At 33.8% G+C, this 21,616-nt stretch overlaps 1 protein-coding gene across 2 annotated transcripts in view; it reads right to left on the bottom strand.

Annotated features, from left to right (window-relative positions):
• LOC132930999 (protein piccolo-like) overlaps positions 1–21,616 on the bottom strand; it is a 133,574-nt gene that overhangs the window by 93,535 nt on the left and 18,423 nt on the right. For both annotated transcript variants that reach the window (XM_060997160.1, XM_060997162.1), the window contains exon 3: positions 2,697–2,777. The gene's annotated coding sequence lies outside the window, so the exon portion shown is untranslated. The remainder of the gene's footprint in view (positions 1–2,696; positions 2,778–21,616) is intronic.

The raw sequence follows: 21,616 nt of genomic DNA, 5'->3' as shown, positions 1-21,616 counted from the left end.
AGATTGCAGTATAAATAATGAATTTTAATATTGCATCGATTAATGCATATATTATGGTCATAAAGGACATCAACTCATAACACTCATAACTTATAAAATTATAACGGTGTAATTACGGATTATGTGGAAATTATGCAAAGTGGAACATTTTATTATGTATTTATGGATTTTCGAATAACAATATTACACGTTTTAAGTAGGTATGTAATGTTAAGCGTATTTGATAAAACTCCAATCGAAAAGTTTAGGGCGTGACAAGTTTTGCCAGTTTTGGTCAGTTAAGAACACCCAATTTCAAGATTTACCGTACTGTAACAAATGTCGGTATATTGAAGTACAGATTTTTCCACATAGATCATCTAATGAAGTATAACGTTCAAAAATGTACCTTTGTGGAATATTACGGCACGCTCAACCTAATCATCGTGACACCGTCGAACTTTTCATTGTCATGCGAATAACGACATCCGCGCGCGATCTTCAACAGACTGCGTTTACTTTCGTGAATGTTTCACACATTTCTTGTATAGTTGTAATCGATTTGAAACGAACGAGATTTGTTTTTAGGAAGTGGACGTCTACAGTATAAATAGTAATATGCAATCCGATCCACTTGTACACGCATATTATACAGTAAACACTGAACTACTAAATAATAATTATTATATTTATATCGCGCGTCAGTAAGAATTGCGAATTTTTACAGCGTCGTAACAACAATCATTAAACGTAAAACGGCGACGGTTTTACGTTATTTATTTATTACATTATTATTATTATTACTATTACTGTACATGCCATTATTTTATTTTGCACTGGGTTCACGTTTCACGTACGAATTTAAATAATATCTCGATTTTACTCGGAAGATATAAAATATTAATTCAGTGTTGTTCCTATAGGAACTACTAAATACGTATTAATATATTATTATGATCTTTAAGTTTTTTATGTAGATATCTCAAGTGATTAACAAATTAAAAAAAAAAATTCCTGACAGGAATTACCCCGTCGGTCTTTCAGACTCAACTAATGGTATAAAGTTTGAATCTCCGAGTAGGCTATGGCAGGAATAATAGAACTAATCATTTGGCTTTTTTGTAAAGAGCATACTTTGTCGACTCATTTAAAGATTTAAGATTCCTTTTTAAACAGATTCATCGATATACGTATACGTTTTATATTATAGGGTTCAAGAGAAAATTTAATTTAAAGTTTATTTCTGACCGTCAACATCTCGTTATCCCTCTATTGATTAGTAAAATATAAAATATCCATCATGATCAGACACTTAGCAGCTTGACATAGGTGTTTACTGTACCTGCTTTCAAAACACTGGGAACATCGCTAAATATTATAAAAATAAAAAGTGCGTGTTATTTTATATACACCAAATAATAATAATTATTATATTCTTCCCGTCGTCGTACGGTAGGCGGTAGCAGGCATACGCGCATTACGAACGCGGTGCGCGAATCGAACGGCGAAGAACAGTGCGCGGTGTGGTTAGCGGTGAGTGGATGGGAAACGAGCAATCGCGGTCATCTTTACGGGCGACTGCGCGACGACGACCGTATACGCTCGCGTCACGTGCGAGGTGAAAGAATGATTTACACAAGATCGAGGTTTTGTATTAACCTTGGCTAGAGACGTCGCCGTCGCCGTCGTTGTCGTCGTCGTAGTATTACGAAACCAATAAATATATCAAACTAATACGAATTAATATACGAAAAACGGCGGTCGAGCGTATAATATGTGTACACTGCTATTATTATGTACTCGGATATATCAGTTTATTTTCTCGGTATATTTTATAAATCGTATTATTATTAATATTATACATTACACTACGTTGTGAATATAATATTATTAATATTCACAGATATCTCCACTAAACAAGATTAGGAACTCTGAATGTGACGAATACAGAATAATTGAAGCATGATGTAGTATATTATAGAAGTCTGTACATACTTATATAATATTATATATGCGCGACATTGCGCATAAAATATTGTCTACATTCTACAGTTTGCAAATACGGAATAGGAACTACGCCATTATTATTATTGCTGTTGCCAGTATGATTTAGCTATATAGGTATTCTACCACTGACCAAAAATTCTACTCGACGATGAACGTATGGTTGGAAACTAGAAAAAAAGCGAACCGAAAAACTAATAGGAATACCTATTATAAATTATTGTTAAAATATTATAATTTATTTTGTAATTGTGACTACGAAGATACTGCGAATGTTTCACGGAAAACAAACTACGATAGAATGTGCGGTCGGTGCAATAGAAACCGCCAATGCTCATCAGACATTATAATATTACGATACAATCGGCGAGCACACTCAAAGATAATACTCAATAAAACGTTCATATTTTTTTTACGCTTTTATCCGTCATCGTCGTGCGACTGAGTTTACGTAGCTGCAACTGGTTGTAAGGTCGTGTATATTATAAGTATTACTTATATAAGCACCACGGAAATAAAATCAAATGACGATTTATATGTGTATTGCTAAAATCTTAGATCATATACAGTACATTATATAGTACATGATCTAAGGCTAAAACAAATGCAATCTACTACGATAATATTGTTCGAATTTTGATAACGATTGAATTGAAAAATCGTATTTTTTTAGTTGTTTTTACGCGAAAGAAGTACATGTTTAAAATTCTTACCTTCAATGCACTGATGTACGACACTGGAGTATTCGGTGCAGATGAAAATTCTATAGGTTCTATGAAACCACTTTACATAACCTAAAAAACAAAATAGATTTCTGTGATTATACATAATGTAATACATAAATATAAATTAATAATTTTATACTTATATGTTATACATATTATATTCTTAAATATTATCAGTATTATTTTATTTAATAAAAAAAAAAACATTATTTAGTTCTTATATTATCGTAGTAAATTATTAGTAAATATAAACAAATGTTTAAAATTACGAATACTGTATACAATAAATTATTGAACTAATAATTAATTATTGGTTAATTGAGATTTTATCAGTTGGTCGAAAACTGGAAATTATACTGTCGCGGAACATCTGATTAATAAAAAACGTTATTTTCGCATGAACACGTTTTTTCTCTATTACCTAGCAGAAATAATTAGGGTCAAGGCTGAAATCAAATTACGGTATTATCACAATTATTATTGTCGCCATGAGATCGAAAACATTTTGTTATTATAAAACACACTGCACGCGGCGATGTGATAAATATCAAACACTGGTGCTGATGGCGATTTCACATTTTTATAACACAACCGAACATAAATATAAGTCTGTTATTAAACAACTATTAATACGAAAGCACGTGGATATGATGTATTCGATTTTCGTAGGACGACTGTGAAAAATGAACAATCAGTTTATATTTTTGCATAATTTCATTTCTTAAAAAAAAACTTTCTTTTAGATAGATTTAAATAAAAACGACCGTCAGTCGTTTTTTCACGGGTTTGACATTGGCGAAACAATTTGTCAGCAGACGCATATTATTACTGTAGTGATGTCCGTCCGGATAAAAAGGCTCGTATATTACTATTATTACAATTTATAACTATGGAACTTGATTATGAATTTATGAACTATGTTTATCTAGTGCAATAAACGCGTGTAATAAACGAAAGAAACGCGATTAGTATCTAGCCCGAATTTGTAGTGGCAGCGTGGCATATGCATAGGATTGCAGTGACGTGCGAAAGCTGAAGTCCCAAAATAGGTACATGTAAACTGTAGAGCGAAATTAAATTTAAAAATTAACTTCTAATACCTAAGAAGACGGAAACTATCCGATTTTTCCACAATAGAATAAAAATATATACTTTAATTCTCTGTACGCGTATATTATGCATAATATTACAAACACGATGTGTATTCGTAGGAGCGCTGCGAATTTCATTCCAGCCTCGTGTGAATATAACAACGCGTGTACACTGTGTATTTTTAGTACAACATACTTGCAATATAAATAATATAATGCCATTTTCACATGACAATCGTTAAACGTTTCATAAAACGAACATCGGACTCTGACCGTAGTCAAACCCAGGATATTGTAATTAATTCGAACGAATAAACATCGATATAGCGCGCGCGCACAGGTAATGTGATACCAGGTAGTAGTAGGTAGTGTTCGAGTAAAACCTGTACAATTATTGTAAAACTACAACGGTGCAGCTGCAGTGTACATTATTTATACTTGTATGTATTGCGTTAGCGAGTGTTCTATATATATTATAATATTATATAATAATAATATGCAAACTCAACGGTAGCGGAAAATCAATTCGTTTTTGCGTATCGTGTACTGCAGGAGGTTGTTTGAAGACGATGCATTTTTTTTCATTTTTCCTTGACGGCTGCGAAAGAACATAACAACAGACGACGATCGATCTATTGAAGGTCTTTTAAACCGTACACGCTTGTCACAGCAGTACGCCTGGCTCGCCTGCAGCTGTGGGTAGCTGGTACTGCGAACATTGCTAATAACGTGCGCCCGCTCTATTTGTTAGTTATGTTTGTTTGTTTAATACTTATCACATATATTATAACACGCATGACATACATTCTACATAATACTTAATACTCATACTCAACTATAAATACTATACATTTTACGGTGGTATCCAAATTTCACGATTTTTCATAGATAGCCCAATTAGTGCAAAATAGACAAAGTTTAATTAACTGTTAGTTTTTTTCTCTCTCTTTGTATATTTTTTACCTGTAGAATATCTTTATTAGCAAATTGTTAATATTATTAACTTTCAATTTAAATTTTAAGTTTGTTAATACATATACATACTCAATTTTTACATACTTTACTATACTATAGGTTTTTCTGTTTTAAAAACAAAATTACAAAATTAATCGAGATCAGTAGAATTATTTATGTATAAACATTATAAATTGTAACAAATTATATGATGGCTGTATAGGTAATCATTTTAGATAATTGTATATATGTATACTGGTATACTTAAATATATATAACCGAATTAGGTTTTTTAGTCGTTAATGCCTATCCATACTGGTTATTCCTATTAAATTTATCATTTTTATAAGTGTATTACAACTAAAAGTATATTATAATTATTATATAAGTTGTTTGAATCATACGACTCAATTAGAATCGTTAATGTAAGCGCAACGCGATCTATAACTTCGGTCAATCTTGGTATAGACAAATTGAAAAATTAGATACTATACCTTATTTTGCATTTATTAGTGTGTTTTTACGCATTTTTTTGGATTATGTTTGGATAATATTTTAGGGTTGTCGGCAAAAACCCTGTAAATATATTATTATTATGTGTTAAGGAATTTTGTAGGGTGAATAATAAAACCACTATCGAAAATTATTGTACACTATTGTACATAGAAGATGCTATTTTATCCTCCCACAGCCACCATATATAACCAATGATGGAACGGAACTATATTTTGTATAAGAATATAAGCTCGATCGCACGGCAGCGGATATGCGTATTGGCGGTAAAGGTTGGGTCATAGACCATAGTGGTGCTAAGATCAAAATTTTACATTGCAATTTCCGAATTCGTAATATTTTTTTATTAATACATATCATCTATAATATACGTCCTAATATTATCATTGAACAGATCGATTGACCTCAACGAGGAGAAATACCTACTTTAAGTATATATTAAATATTATCGGAAAATCTCGTATGGATCAGCGAAAACGCCGGTTATCGGACACTCGAGGCTTAACCATCAAATGCTCGTCAGTGAAAATGGTTGGCGCGAAAACCACGTGTATCGATTACACACGTATAGCCCGCACGGCTCACACACATTAATATTATTTATTATTATTATTATATAGGTGTGCGCATTCGCTACGGTACAGATGACGTATACAATAGTCGTGGCGGAAAATGGTGTCTATGTAATATAAATTGCTTATTGATCAATTAAGCCGTTAATCTTCAGTAGCCGTTTAGTGTTATATTAATACGAGTGTGAGCGGGCAGCTGAGGTCAGCAGCGATGATGGCATTTCAACGGGCGATTACACAGCATATGCGCAGAGTATTTCCTACCTACAAACCACATAGTATTATATTATTTCCTAAAAATCATGAAATAGCAATGTTTTTTCACCAATAACTGACCTTGTTCTCAAATTACTTGGTCATGGGGTCCTAAATATCCTAATTATGTTTTTATCTTTATATTAATAAATATAGAAAATCAAAAATTATTTAGGTACAAGTTATAAATAAAATGTGAATAAAATATATTTGCAGTTATAGATGGCAAATTATTATGAATTAATTTATTCGTAAGACGAATGAGTAATGAGTTTACTAATGGCCATTGTCCATAGTTCATACAATAAGTCATTGTTATTTGTTGTTATAGAAACAACATAATATGTATAAACAAAAAAAAACAGAATATTTATAGTTATTCAGGGTAAAATAGGAAATGTTAAAATCACGTAAACAGACGAAATAACGAAATACCTACCTCATACAGATTCGTTAAAGATCGATATGCAGATAAATAGTTTTCAGTTTAAAAAATCGTATTAACAAATAATAAATTATGTATAAATTAATGATAATTTACATCTTTGCAAAATGCAAAGCATTGGTAAAAAGAAAAACTACCATCTCCCGATGCAATATTAAATTTATGATGAGTTAAATCATCCGATATAAAAAAATTTGAAAATATTTCAACAGATTTGAAACTCAAAAAAATTGGTGAAATGTGCTTTTCGGGTATACTGGTTTTTTTTTCAACAACGTACCAATCGGACCCCAGTGCAACTCTTGCGTACTGGCGTAGTGGCGTGTGTAGTCCGATATCGACTCTGTCACGGGCGCGCGCGCGGAGGAGACCGGCGGCACGTTTCCAAACGAAACAACAACCTTGCTCGAGACATGACGAATTTTTTTTTAGTATCGTTATTGACGGATTATTTAATACGCTCATAGTTGTATGTACACAATTGCTGAGTATACATAATATGTAACTATGTAAATTGTAAGTGGTATACTGGTAAGTCGTAATACGTACCTATATTGTATATTATTATGTTTAAACCGCGCGCTGTTACTGTCGTTAAATAATATTGTCAATGTGTCACGTGTGCGTGCGGGTATAATATCGGACCGTGTACCCGAACACACGTGTTCCGAACAAATTTCAAAACTGCTTGTCCCGAACCCGAACGAGCCTTTGTGTGTCACTGGAAAAAAATGCACATCGCACCACCGTCGCGTACAACGTCATAATATTATTGTCACAATGTATAATATTATCACGTAATATATTATAATACATATATACTCGTATAAACACAATTATAAAAGTGTATTTAAGCATAATAATTAGTGTTTGTTTTCCGACGCGTATAATTAATGAATTATACACCGCGTTGTAAAACATTATTCATGGACACGGTTCGCATTACTCTTGTCTGCCGCGCGGTATTATCCGTAACGGTATACGTTCGCGGCGTTGATTCGCTATGTAATTTTGCATTTGCCTAGTCTGTGCGCTTTTCCGCTTTTACCTCGCCCCGGCTTCGTCTGAACGCGACACGAAATAATATTATACAAAATACATATTATTATTATTATTATTATGTTGTCACAACGCGCGAGGGGATGGAATATAATATACGAAGTAGTCGCGCACACGATAATAATATTTCAGGCGATTGGCGTCCGTACCGTATACGGCGCATACGTACATACATAATATACATACAACGCAAAAGATAATAATATCAGCGAAGCTCGCACACGCCAACGAATCGAAAACGGCTGACCCAGATAACAGACGATGATACCGTATTATAATGTAACGCGTACCGCCGAGACGTTTTTATTGTTGCCGATCGCGTTCGCGGTTAATCCGGTGCGCGGGTGGCGGCGGAAACGTCGAAACTCTCGTGTCGTTTCGCAAAACCGGGCGGCCCGCGGAGAAGGGAAAGCACTGATGCACCACACATGCGACCGACGAGTGTTCATATCGTGTTGTTTTAACGTAAAAAGGACGCACGCGACACTGGCAGTTTGAGTGTACATGATATTATTGTTTGCAGCATGCACGTATATACAAGAGATGTAATATTTAAATATATTAAATATATTATAATAATATGTGAACGCGAATAGCGCGACTACGTTTTTTTGTTTTTGGGTCACCAGCAGATACGGAGTTAGTATACGTGTATATTGTATAAACCACGACTTCTATCCGCACGCAGCATATAATGCGGTGACCTAGTTTGCGAGAATCTCATCGTCTCCTTTTTCTGTATACTCGTTACACCTACACATCAACCGTACATCACTACCTGCTCTCTTGTCGTGCCATGGGTGTAAAATGGTGCGCGAAAAAGGTACAAAAAAAGCACATGCAGTGCTGACAATGGTCTTGTTCGCCTACTATACGGAATCACGCCCGGTGACACAAGTTTGAGTCTTCTACGCGTCGCTCAAAACACATACACACACACACAAATCCATTTCCCGGCGTCCTAAGTATACACATCACGGTTTAACGGTAGGACTGGGAGTGGCGGCGGCGTTTCGATTCTAATTTCAGGGAGGTGCTGCCCCCCGTCACAGTGGCGGCGAGAGTAGTCGAGACGGGATGGTTGCACGTATATATATATATATTATATATATACATAAACGCACAATGTATTATATATATATAGGTATATACAAAGTATTATAAGCACACACACATATATATATATACACGTTATGTATATCAAAAACACGAGAGGGGAATCGTTTCCGGAACGCGTTCCCGGGGCTAACGCCACACCGCTTCGCCGACACCACGCGCGCGTTTATATATACCCTCCTCGCCGATCGATGTGCGCGCCGCACACACACGCACACCGACACACGAGCACGTACACGAGGGGAAACCCCCAGTCGTCGCCGGTGCACGGGTGGGCACAATGGCCGCCCCACCGCGCCGCCTGCGCGCTTTATATAATATGACCATCTCCCCTCTCCGCCCTGATTGCCGTCGTTTACGATCGGCGCGGGGGCGAGGGGTAAAAATCGCCAAGACCCCTTTCGTGTTGGGTATATTATTTATATACACATATATATATGTGTGTGTGTGTGTGTGTAACGTATATCATCGTGTGTTTGTGTGTGGGTGTGCTTGCGCGTGTAAGCGGGGGTAGTCTGAAGGGCGGATGGGTGGCGGGCTACACCCCGGTTGTGACGGTGAAGAGGGTGGCGGTTACGGGTGCACGGTGTTGTAGACGTCGCGCGCGCGCTCGTAAAAACTGAAAACTATATAACGCGCGCGACGTCGGCGGCGGCGGCGTTAATGACGACGTTTCGACGGGCGGCGGTGATACGACCGCCTCGGCCATCGCCGTCGTTTAATAATTATTGTTATTACCGTATATAGTGGCCGTAAACGCGGGCACGGCTAGAGCAGGCGACACAATATTATTAATATTAATATAACTATTATTATATATTATATATACGTACGTCGCATATACGTGTGTAGGCGGTGGTGTACGACGACAATAATAATATATTACACACCAAACGGGGTTGGTTGTCGTTATTGTTATTACTTATTATAATAATACCGTCGCAGTTACGCGGAAGTTTCGACCGCGCGCGCGAACGACACACAATGGCAATGTCGTATTTGTCGATGCACTCACACGAAAAAGTTTCAAACGCAAAAAAAACACGTTCTAACCTTACGCTATATGTTTTACATTATATAATATTATTATAATTTGTATAAAAATATATAATGTGCATCATACACACGGCGACTGCACAGTGCACAGGTAATAAAAAACTCGGCAACGACGGCTGCAGTTTTCGTTATTGTCGTAAATGGGTTTCAAGGCGATGGCGGAGGAGACGTTATTTTTCTTTTCGAAACTCGACGAAAACTTTGCGCTTGCTCAATACATCAATACTACGAAGGCTGTATAGGCATATAAATTAGGATCACACACCACACATTACATTATATATATTATATTATCATCATATGTTGTATTGACGTATTGTTGTATAGGATGTTACGGGTCGTGCGCCTTCGCGGCAAACACTACTATAATATATATCGTTATTCGTTATAAACCCTTGTTTCCGGTGCTTGCACACTGTGACGCGTGTGCGACACACCTGTAATATATATGATGTATAGTGTATACATTCTATAAGCGGTGCACCACGCGAGCATCGACTGTGTATCATAATGTACGACAGGGTGGTACTGTGGTAGTGACGACTGTTTTTGTGGGGTGTATTATATAGGAAGTGCGGTATATATTATAGTATATACCTGGGTGAACAAATAAGACTTTTGACTAGCGCGCGACGCAGATGCCCGGAGAGTGTCTTGTAAACCGTTCGCAACAAGTGAAAAAATAATAATCTGCACGGAAAGAGACGGACAACAAATAAAATGAAATTGAGCGATAGGGATGAGAGAGAGAGAGAGAGAGAGAGAAAGATGGCAAAAAGGAATTATTGCCGGGAGCGAATTTGCATAAACGCGCCATGGAAAGCGTAGGTATACGCCCGAGAACTTCGATGAGCAGAAAACCTTCGTATTATAACTACCGCGGAACGCTCCACGCGGTTCTAAGTAACCCACGTCGTCCCATATTACACGCAATATCTATATACGTGCACGTTATTTTGAAAGTGTTCACATTTTTCGAATCGCAATCGGTTTTATATTAAATAAAACTCGATGTGATATCATAATATAATATAGTCGGCATAATTGGCGCAAATACGTGGAAAAATATACCTACAGTCGTCGTTTTATTTACGCACGTATTGTAAATGTAAGGTAAAATGTATGTTATTATATAAATTATAATTTATAAGATACATATTAATGAAATATCTTTCATGATAATACTATAATATCGGGAATTATTGACGTACAAAAGACACGAGTAAATTCTTACGATTACTTTTGCGATTTTCAACCGTATTTTGGTTATAGTTTAACACTTAACCATACAACGGACAATACAATTTATACTCGTAATAATCCATGTATATTATATATTGATATATTATCATAACGTTTATAATATAGATCTACGATGACGTATCGTGGGTATTATTTGCTGGTGGTCGTCACGGACTGAATCACTGCAACGTGTGCACACTGTCGTTAAACGAAATAATAATATATAGGTACTTAATACTTATATATTATAATGAATAATATATTATGAATGTTCAACCGTATACACACAGACACGCGCGCGCCGACCGTATTACGCACAATAACCACGTTAAGAATGTATAAAAGGTACTGCCTTTGAAAATGAAAATAATAATAAATCCCCGGTCCGCGATTCAAAGTTTAGAGAGAAAATAATGAGTTCTGGGGTAACGTACGTGTTCTATTGACTATATAAGTATGAGTATACACATTAGTACACTACACGTTACATTATATACATGTATAAATACTATATATATACGTATATCGTATTCGAATACGAGTACACTATATGTATAGTATATACTGCAGTATATAAATGTCTATATAATAATGTAATATATAGTTACGAGTATAAATACGAACAAAAAAACCTTTGAACTCGCGTGATATATTTCATTTCAACGCTTCGCGAATGGAAGAAGTTTGTCATTTGATAATTGTTGCGCCAAGAACCGAGATGTTTGCGTAAGTCACCATTACCGCAATCACTTTTTGTTGTTGCTGTACCACATCCCGTGTTAAAATTTATTTGCCACGAAATTATGGTGTACGAAAATATATGGTCGTAGAATTCACCGTAATCGATAAATCACCGTGGTTATAGCTCTGGTCTACGAATCATTCCGATTAAATCATACTAGGTCGTTGTCGTATTGGTACGTCAAATCGTAATATTATTTGCGAAACATATTCGAATTTGAATTTATATCACACAACACGTGTTTATGGTTCTTTGATGTATATATTATATTCGTATTTCACTCGATGACGTTTTGTCAATAGTATATTATATTATACGTCGACGATGAGCAATATTTACTTTGACACATATCAACACGCCCAAACGTCTAGAAACAAGTTCAATGTACATACGTATTATATTAAAAGGTTCATTATTAACGAGTTTCAAAGTCGAAGAAGTTTTTTAAAAAACATTTTCAAGCCAGAAATACTTGTAAGTAAATTACTTGTTGTTGGGCATTTGCGGACTCACACTATCGATATTAAAATATTTAAAACATATTTGATCCTCATTGTTGACAAGAAAAAAACACCGCAGTGTTGCAATTATTCAAATTATATTATATCCTCGGTTTCCGGATCTTATGGCAAAACGTGTCATCGCAATAACGTTAATTTAAAAAAAAAACCATTAAAAAAGTCTTCTTAGCTATTTTTATACGAATACCATCGGCACTGAAGGAAAATAAAATTACAAATTACAATTAAATAAGTATAAATGTGTTGTAACATTGAAAGTTCAAACATGTGACGTCGATGAAAATATTTCTGATAACCTTAAATAGAACACATATTATAAATACCTAGATGAAACACTATTTGTTGTTTATCAAGACAGGTGATCAACCATTTAATTTTTATTTTAGTCAGTTATCTATCAAATTTTATAAATAATTTTTGACGGCTACCGACACATTTCTTTCGTATAATATGAATATAGCACTGCTACTACTGAAATTGACGTTATGTCTTTTTTTTTCGACGATTCAATTTATTTTTATTAAAATTGCTTTTAATAACGTTAATGAAAATTGTATGACTACTTGAATTTTGTGGTAGATCACTATTTTATATTGACCTGGTACACGAATGCTAAAGAAACCATATTACATGTACAGTACTCGCCTTTTATGCGACGCATTCATCTTGTTCTGTACGCATCGTTAACGGGGTAGACTGTAAGTAAACACGATCGGCTTGTGTAACGCATTATTATGGGTTTGCTATAACGACTGCAAGCAGCCGATTGTCGATAAATTCGCCGAGGTACCTATATAATATTATAATACGCGTATTATATTATTATTATTACGGCACAGCGCCGGATGATAATAATGTTAATTTACGCGTATTATGCGATAGCACGTAATACGTATAATGATAATTAATACCTACTAAGACAGTAGACGACAAAGGGACATGAAAAAATGATAATACGAGTATTGCAACACTAAATAATATAATATATAATATATATTATAATACACTAGTCGTCACGCCGTCAATGAATCAGCAGTATCTTATTATTGTCTGTCTCTGCAAACATCGACGAGATTTCGTGCGGAAAAAAAAACGATTTGGTGGCGATTAGTCGGTGGCGTAGGAGGAAAACGTGTACCCGCGGGTGGGATGAACATTTTCTCGAAATTGCGTTTCGGAACGTCGCCGCAGCCGCCTGGTGACGTCATCGTCTGCGGCGTGCGAATAGCGCGTATTTTATCGTGTGCGGCTCCTCTCTCCACTCGTCAGTCCCCGATCGGCGGCGACGGCAGTCCACCCTCGTCCGTTATTACGCGCGCGGATCGATAGCGAAGCCAAAATAGATATCTCGGCGGACGGATTTAGAGACAGAGTTTTAAATATAAATGCGTCACGTCAACAAACATATACGTAACAGCTGAGGGAAAATGAGCATACCGAAAATCTTTAAGCCCACATTATTATAATATTTCGCGTAGGTAACGTACAACTGAACCGCCGCAAAATTATATTTTGTTTCGGCGAGTATCGCGCGTTATCGACACACACACGACCGCGGTCCGTGGTCGTACAGTGGCGACAGCAGCGGTTTATATAGTGAAGGTTGTCAAACGGCATACCTCTGCAGCTATAATATAATATTATGTGTTTTATTATCGAATCATGCAAGGGTTGGCCAAACGGATGAGGAAAGAAAAAAAATAACAATAACATAATATTATATTATATTATCTACGTAATTATATAAAAAAAATAATAACGTCAGAAGTAATATTTATTATACATAAATACATAATATAATATAATATACAATGTGTTAAGTTAAATCATCAACACAAAATTCATATTTTTTAATATAAAAATGTTTATTTCTTATAATTCAATGAAAACAATAAGCTCTCGATCTTATAGATCATATGATCTAAGCTCTCGATAGTTTCGTATCTAATCATGTTTCTCATAATAGTTTTATTTTTTTTTCACGGTTATTTGTATTCTACTAAGTACTATAGTGTCGTGCCTATGAATTATGATGATAAAAAAATCAACCTCTTCGCCACCCCTCACACTAATACGAAAAATCGTTTAACCGTTACTGATATCATAATGTAAGCCACACAACTCTATAATGCGGTGTAACTCAGGAGTTAAAAAAAAAAATACGATAAATCGATTTGCAAGTAAACACGTATTCAACAAAAAACGGCGTAATAATAACGAAAGTAGCATACGACCGACGAGACATTATATTATTTTATTATATCACATACAATTATTAATCACAATTTGATATGTAAGCAGAGCGAAGCACGTGATATATGTATACATTATAATTATATGCGTTTATATTCGCGGTATGATAAATATAACATGATTTATTCATTTTAATAATCGTTGTTCCGAATAATTATTACGTGAAATGCGTTCGTAAATAAAATACCCTCGCTATACTAGCATAAGCCCCGCGCGATATTATTCATCATGACTGACCTTAAATTTTTTTTATTAAACCTTCGTCGTATTGTTTATATGTATATGTATAATATTTATGTTGTTACATTATTATAGTATATATTATTATTATTTATTATTATATATAATATATATTGTCCATAAATACTCGAGACGACTAGACACGCGCTTTCGTACATTCACGTCGAAAATATATTATATTTAAAACGACGGTCTATTCTCGGCGGCCGTGTTACTATTTATACAGACATTGACCTACAAATCTCTGATTTCACACGCCATTTTATTAAGTCATTATGCTATTGGATTTTTTTAACCGTCGCCGTACACTTTCGCCGATTTATTTATCGCAAACACGAACGCGCGATCGCTCGAACAAAAAATCACGGAAGAATACGACGTGGTACCTATACATAAAATGTGTCGTGAATATCGGGAACCACCCTCCCGGAAAAAAAACCGACGTCGCATTCCGCTGGAGTGTGTGTGCGTGCGTCTGTATGTATACAATAAGCAATAACTGAAGGCTCATAATATATATATATATATGTAAAATATATACAATATGAGCATGAATAGGGTGGGGTCGTTGCCGCCGTCGCGTCGACGGTCTGCCAGGACAACACCTGTCTGCGTTGTTATATTTTTGTATCGAGTCTGAAATCCCTGACGCACCTGCGGCAGCGGCGGGGAAAGACGCGCGCAGCGGTCGCGAGTTATATATATATATTATTATTATTATTATTATTATCATCATCATCATTATTATAATACAGTAGTAAGTACTAAGTAGTATGATATCATTATGATCTGCGAAAAATTGTTTCGGAGGGGAATGCCATCGCTACAGTCGTTTTTGCGTTCGTTATTGCGTAAATATACATCAGACTTGTTACGCGAAGACTTAAAAGCGAAAACTGTAAAAAAACATCGTCTCTCCCCATTCTACTTCAGAAAGTGGAAATTCTTGACAAGTCCAAAAAGGAAGGTTCGAAAATATTTTGCGTGCACACAATATATATCTCTCTATTTTTTCGTTGATATAGGAACACGAGGAGTAATTTTATGAGCTTTACACTTTGTACATACTATATAGGTATATGATATGAAATAATTTTTAATTATAATAAATGTTTTAGATACTATGATGAGTTACAACATATTTACACATTAACACATGCTAAAAGGGAAAAGGGTGACCCACCTGTGACCCCCTCACACCGTAAAACCACCTTGTTTTCAGACTCCATAACAAAATGAATGTATCATTATCATAATAGTCTCATCGCCCAACTTTATACCTAAAGTCTACACCAAACAACCCAAAGTGTCACCTAAATCATACACTTAGATGCCTACTTGAAACTTGGAAACAAATTATATAAACACAACTTATCAAATGTTATAGTATCAAAATCACTAATTATACATAGTATAGAATATAAATAATATATATATTATAATATAATGTATAAGTTACCGGCAAATACTAATCAATTCGGCGACACTGCAGCGACGGCAGATTTCATTGAAATACGTTATTTTTATTATAACGTATCAAAAGATTTGGCGAATGAGAACGTTTGGCAGTTGGGCAAGGTGGAGAGTCAGAGAAGAGTATATGCTATAGCGAGAAAAACGACGAAATAATTTTTTTATCATATACAAACGAGACAATAGCAATAATAATTTATGTTTACTCGCGATGCAAAAAAGAATAAAATGTATGATAATATAACGACCGTATTTTTCTTTTATTATTATTTTTTTCCTTCGATACGGTTTGCGTAGCAAACAGAACCAGGAATTCCATAGCTCGCTGCTTCGCTATTACTATAATGTATATGTATCCCTCGCGGATTCGTGCACGCGTTTCGGAATTCGTAGAAGTCGACGTGACGTACGCGAGTTCGATAAAAAAAGAATAAATAAAAATACAACAAACTACAAAACATTATTTACCACATTTAAAGAATCTTGGTGAAAATTTCAATTTTGTACAGTACGAATGGTTTTAAATAGGTAAATATAACATAAATATCATTCATTCGACCAAGACACAGAAATATATTATAATTTATTAAATATTTCAAAATATCATAAAGAAATAATAAAATTAAATAATACATTATTTTATTGACTTGAGGTAAAACAATTTTAAGCAACAGAGTAAACAACAAAACTATCAAGTAAGCCATATTTTGCACAAGGTATTTTTTTGATTGGAACCTTTCAATAAAGATAAAATTTCAAACAATATTATGATAAATTATTGTTGATAAGGGTTAATGTACATACCTATATTAGAAGATTTAAAAAAAAAACTTAACATTTCTACTACGAAGAATTAAAAAAAATATTACTTTAATAGTATTATATAATCACTAATCAGGTATTTGTGTAATAGAATTAATAGTTTCTTAGGTATTTACTTAATAATATTTTTTTTTGTATTCAAAATTAAATACGATGTAATATAGGTAAACGGTATGTATAGCTATAAGAAGTCTAATTTAGACTAGGGCGTAAAAAGTTAAAACATTATAACTATTCTTTCACCCTTTCACCAGTGAACGGCGTAGAAATATATTTGACGTTTTTTCGTATTCACGCGTGTCTGTTTAGCCAAAGATTAGTTTTAAAAAAATCTATTTAATTTTTAATTTTTTCTCATCTTTAAGCCACCCAAATGTTACTGTCACATGTCGCATGTACGGGGTAGACTCTATAATGTTTAATGTGATGTGTATTGTGTATTTATGTGTAACCATATTAGTTTCCCGAAAACACGTGTTTTTGCCAAAGATTATTGATAACGCATAATATACATTATATCCGCCCCGGTCCCATTATATCATCCAAACCACCAGATTTAGCTATTAACAGTATTAATCATGTTATGATTGACTTATGGTTTATCTCGAGATTGTAGTTATCTCTGAAACGTCAAAATTGTTGTGTTCAGTGATCGTATAATATGTATTCGGTATTTGTATTAGATAGCAGTTGAAATATCAATGCCATCTGTCGTTAATTTATGCTGCAGACGTGTACGAATTTTTTTTACTCTATAAACGTGCCTAAAAGTGTATTTGCACAAAATTTGAATGATGTATATAGAAAAAGAAAATACGGAGAGTATATTATAAAATGAATCATGGCTTTGAATTTGGATAGTTATAGCCTATAGGCGTTATAAACTTATAACATAATGTAATATTATAATATATATGTATGTTTATATATACTCTAATAATATATATATGTTTGAGAAAATTATATTCAATGGACAATGGTATTATTGGTATTGACGCCGAATAAAGGTCAAAGTTTCAAGAGACGTCGTCTATTTGTGTATATAGGAGAAGGGGTGGTGAAATAATAGACAGGAATACAGCAATAAACAGGTACCTAGTTTACCATTGCACTTTATCGCAGTAATGTAAGGTTGGGATGAACTGTTAAAATTTGACCTAATTGGAAAACGTATGCACTGCGCACATAAATAAAGTATAATATTATGATTTATTATGTAAAAATGTGTATATTTAGGTATTCGCATTATTATTGCGTATCAAACAGTATTTTCTCCGATTTATTATTAGGTGCACATAAAATCATATCAGATAAATTATACAGACAGAAAACGTTTTGAATCAATTATTTTCGGCTATTTAAAATACAAAAAAACGACAAATATTGTATTAACTCGTTGATATTTTTTACACTGCAACTTTGGGAATTTTACTCTAGACAGCTAAACACAATTTAATATGTAAATTATCTCCTAAATGTTGTACGAGCGTCATTAGTAATGTTCATGAACCACACCTTTCCCGGTATATCTATATACTATATTTATTTTGATACCTACGTGAAACATAATAGAATATGGCATATGCTGTTTTAGACAATAAACACTGTGTCTGCCGTCTGGTATCACATATTATGCAAACTAGGTCAATAACAGCGTAGTCTATTAGTGACCTCCAAATCGGTATCATCCGATTGTTCGATTTATGAGTCGATAAAAGTTCTACAAAATAATAATCGAAATAATTGAATATCATACACACAAAAATGATATAAAATTATACATGAGAGCTTTTAATTTCAATTTAATGAGTACAATTTTGTTAATATTGTTATTCGAAAATAATTTGTGTATGTATATATAGCTACACTATATAAAATATCAAGGTAAACATTATCCACATGAAAGTTTTTGAATTTTCAGCCGTCCTAAAGGCTATAAGTGATCGAATACATATTATATTTTTATTTTCGCATATATTTTACTGATCATAATAATGATAAATCGAACGAGATGATCGCATACCGCGGCAACGCGGCGTTGATGCGTTACACGAAAGTGATACCAATGGTAATCATGACAGTGACGTGTTTGCTGCCACGGTTGAGCAATAAGTTTGCATTGACACTGACCCAAATTCTTTCGTTATAGTCGAAGTTGAATCGAGGCGGCGGACGTCGTCCGTCGGTCGGCGGCCGTGTGCCTGTATTACAGTGCAATAGCGACGACCAGTACACCCAATACGCGTAGTATATACGAGATAAAAATATTATAAACCTACATTGTAATACCACAAACATGCACGAATATAATAAACGTAATATAAACGTGTATGTGAATATTGTAATTAAGAATTATTATTATTCGCTTTCACCGACCACACGGTGCGCGTACAGATAGCGCTCAAGGCGACGTTATCGATCGCCGCCGTCGCCACTGCCTGAGCAAACTGACTGTCCGATTATACTGAGACACCAACACGCGCACATTCCGCAAAAGGCTGTTGCACCGGGGGATATCTGCACCGGTGCACCATCGTTCTGTAATTCATTGCGGTGAACGAAAAAAAAAAGATCGAAAAATGATAAATGAAATAATGAAATATACTAATTTTATAATAGTATAATATACAATATACGTATAGACCCAATAGGATCAGTAGTACGTTAGTATGTAATATGTATAATGAATGGTACAACGTATTGTTTTCGAACCAGCGATTCTATCAATACCTATGCACATTTAAACTATCCGGACTCGAATTTTCGCGAGTTTTAAATACTATAACTTACATAAGTACATTTTAATTATTAACATATAAAAATACCACAATACATTATAATATTATGCGGTATATTAGAATTGATGTACACTATTTATTCGAACCGGGTCCATATAACATATTTAAATATTTATAATAAAATTACTGCAGTGTGAGTTAAAACAATCAAATGGAAATAATTGTTCGCGGATTATGCGCATAAGATTTCGTTCCACAGACATGTTGAGAAACACCACAACAACACGTGAATGCATGATCAATTTAAGTTGTTGTAATATTTACTTATCGATTCACGACGACACTAATTTGTTGTTATAACTATTTAGATCAGATAATAATATTCTGTTTTAATATAATATTAAAATATAAAATGCACACAATTAAATTATTTTAAAATCGATTGGTTTTTGTTTTGGTAGGTTTAATTTGTCAATAAAAAATATCAAATCATAATGCTAAAAACTCGAGTTTCACGTGTATAGGATATACTAATTCAAATACTTATTAATTATTCAAGAACTTAATTTTTAAGAAGTCTACGAAAAATTAATAGGCGTGAATAATAAAATACAAAAATGCTGGGAATAACGACTCAACAACGTTATTTGTAACAAATTGTATATAATTACGTGTCGACGAATCTCCAACGGGAATATTTCACGAACCGCAACCGCTATGTGTATATACATCTGGTCAGGGGCTAATAAGAATATCAGGAAGTCAGTCGTTTAAAAAAAAACAGTTAAGTTGTAAACAGTTATTTTAAATTCTGACACATCACAAGAACGGTTGGATTTACTTAGGGACGTTTGATACACGGAAATAATTTGATTAAAACGACAATTTCATAAATCATAATATTGTCACGAGTAAAAATGTTTTCCTAGTTCTAACTTATATGGTTCATATAGGATATAAATTATTATAAACATGTGTGTATATTTTACTTCTGTTTTTACTGACCACCACATAGTTGGGTGTTCCCCGTTTAAAAGTCCCAGATTTGTTTATTAATTATAATATACAAATACTTAGATATGCATTGCTGTTTTTACTACCTCGCAGTTTGAGTTAACTGTAAAGATATAAAATATTAACAGTTTACTTAAAAGATAAGATGCAAAATAGGTAGGATGGTGCAATGGAAATCAGAGAAAAGAAAAAAAAAATTTAAACGAAAGCATATTCAAAGCGTTTTTTTTCGTTTACATAGTGACACTAGAAGAAAAGTGTTATAATGTAAAATCATCACAACAATCAAACATAACATATTTATTATTAATTATTTATTATACTGTTTTCTATTATTTATAAAAAATAATATTTTAATCTATATTTTACAATTTTTTTAAATTTAAATTTTTAAAACTTCTACCTGAAATAGTAGTAAAACATAAATAAATTATATGAACTATATTAGGATATACTATTTTTAGTTTAATATTTTTATTAAATATACCGAATACGGTATTATTGTAATTGGTGCAATTATATAAATATTTTCAAAACAAATAAAACTCTTTCATTCATCACTTGATTACACGAGCAATTTTTTTAGTCTCAATATTAAGCAACCAGTTTTTCATAAACTTGTTATAAAAATTGTTTGTAAAGAAGATAAGACTGATTGAAATTTGACATACATCTTATGGTAACTCATTATTTTATGTTTTCATTTGACGTTATTGGTTCGAGAAATAACTCACTTATACTTTATATAAAATATGTATGATGGTTTCTACTATACGCAATATGCTATTGTATATATAAAAAC

The sequence above is a fragment of the Rhopalosiphum padi genome, chromosome 4, assembly GCF_020882245.1.
Source record: "Rhopalosiphum padi isolate XX-2018 chromosome 4, ASM2088224v1, whole genome shotgun sequence".
Classification (NCBI taxonomy): domain Eukaryota; kingdom Metazoa; phylum Arthropoda; class Insecta; order Hemiptera; family Aphididae; genus Rhopalosiphum; species Rhopalosiphum padi.
Note: the sequence above shows the minus strand (reverse complement) of the source record. Positions and strands in the feature narration are given on the sequence as shown.